Below are 1,783 nucleotides of genomic sequence, written 5' to 3'. Positions count from 1 at the left end.
GCTTGAGCCCAGGAGTCTGAGGTTGCTGTGAGCTAGGCTGACGCCACGGCACTCTAGCCCGGGCAACAGAGTGAGACTCTGTCTCCTAAAAAAAAAAAAAAGAGATCACATCTTTCAAATTAGAGTTGAAGCCTGAGAGCCCACTGACGAGAAGGACGTGGGCACCGTGTCCACTCGTGGGAGGGCTGCTTTGGATGAAGGTGCTGCTTCCTTCTAGCGACCCTCCCCACAAGCAGCCTGCCCGGCTGCCTGCTGAGTGTGTGACTGCCCCGAGCATGACTCACGCAAGGACCGACTGGTGTCTTGACATTTTATTAAAACACCTCTCAACAAGACTGCTTTACTTCCAAAGCCCTGTGGGATGTGGAGATTTATCATTTACTGCCCTCAGGTTCCCAGTCTGTGGAGCACTTAGTCACTCTGGATTTTTCACAGGGGTTCAATTTTCCCAAGAGAAATCTGACACATTGGATTTGTCAAACACTTTACACATTAAAATGGGTTCTCTGTAACTTAACCACCAGCAGATCCACAAATTAGACTAAATGCCCAACTCTCAACAGCCAATAGGCCCCACGTCAACAAAACCTGCGCACGCGGTGCGTGTGGAGATGCTGAACGCCTATCGGTGTAGGACCCCATCTGGACGCCCAGCTGGCATGGCACAGGCTGGGCCGAGGCTGTGGTCAGGCAGGGGCTGGCAGCTCTGGGCCCACCAGTGCCATTTTCATACACGGGCTCCACTGCCTCCCTAGATGAGGCCAGACCAGGCACAGGCACATGGCCATTGCTAAAAACGTTTTTGAGGACTTTCTCGAAGTTAACAACCTGTTGCTCTGGAAGTTGAGCGTGCTTGCCCTCATGCTCCCAGTCTTTGTTGTACCCTTAAGAGCAACTTAAAAGAGATTAAACAAAGGCAGACCTCACCAGTTTAGTTATTAATCTCTTTAGCTATTAAGTAAAACTTAATCAGGCAGAGTCAATCAATGATTTCCTAGGATTATATTGTACCCGTCTGATTGAATCAGGATGGATTAACTCCTGGGTGATGAGATTTATTTTTAGCCAGGGCAGATGTAAAAATTAAGCCTAGAATAGAAAGTATTTGTACTACAATTCAAATGATTTGAATTTCACTGCAGAAGTAAAGCCCTATTATTATCCTGGGCATTTACCTGGCCACACAAACAAACAAGAGCGTCTAAGTCCTCTCCATGCCCCACTGTCCGATTGGGCATGGCTCTTGTCCTCCCTGGGCAAAGCCCTGACGCTTGCTCTGCTTTATGTTCACTGTGGGGGACATCACTAAAAACAAATTGGCTGGTGCAAAATCTGCTTTTACCCTAAACGTAATCAACCGGTTTCCCTTCACAGAATATACTGGGGATAGAGGAACAATGCAGAAGACACCACGAAGAAAAAAATCTGATAAAACCTGAAGGGGGGCACTCTACAACATGACATTCCAAAGTTTTTAAGAGTCAAATGCCTTGGAAAAAAGTGAAATGGGGTAAAAGGAGGTACCGTTTTAGATCAAAGAGCTGAGACATGGGAAAATGATAAAACCATGAAATGATAAACCATGAAAATGACAAAACCATGAAAAATCATTGGTGAACAAGGACTGAGTGACGGTCACATTGTCAGATGTTACAAGAGCTGTGGGCAAAAAAGACATACGCCTGTAATCCCAGCACTCTGGGAGGCCGAGGTGGGAAGATCGTTTGACCTCAGGAGTTCGAGACCAGCCTGAGCAAGAGTGAGACCCCGTCTCTACTAAAAA

The 1,783-nt window shown here is 46.9% G+C and overlaps 1 protein-coding gene across 5 annotated transcripts in view; it reads right to left on the bottom strand.

The window, feature by feature from the left end:
• The window catches only part of ANAPC11 (anaphase promoting complex subunit 11), a 5,038-nt gene that overhangs the window by 1,530 nt on the left and 1,725 nt on the right, over positions 1-1,783 (bottom strand). The window lies entirely within an intron of this gene.

Source organism: Propithecus coquereli, unplaced genomic scaffold (assembly GCF_000956105.1).
Source record: "Propithecus coquereli isolate 6110/MARCELLA unplaced genomic scaffold, Pcoq_1.0 Scaffold501, whole genome shotgun sequence".
NCBI lineage: Eukaryota > Metazoa > Chordata > Mammalia > Primates > Indriidae > Propithecus > Propithecus coquereli.
Note: the sequence above shows the minus strand (reverse complement) of the source record. Positions and strands in the feature narration are given on the sequence as shown.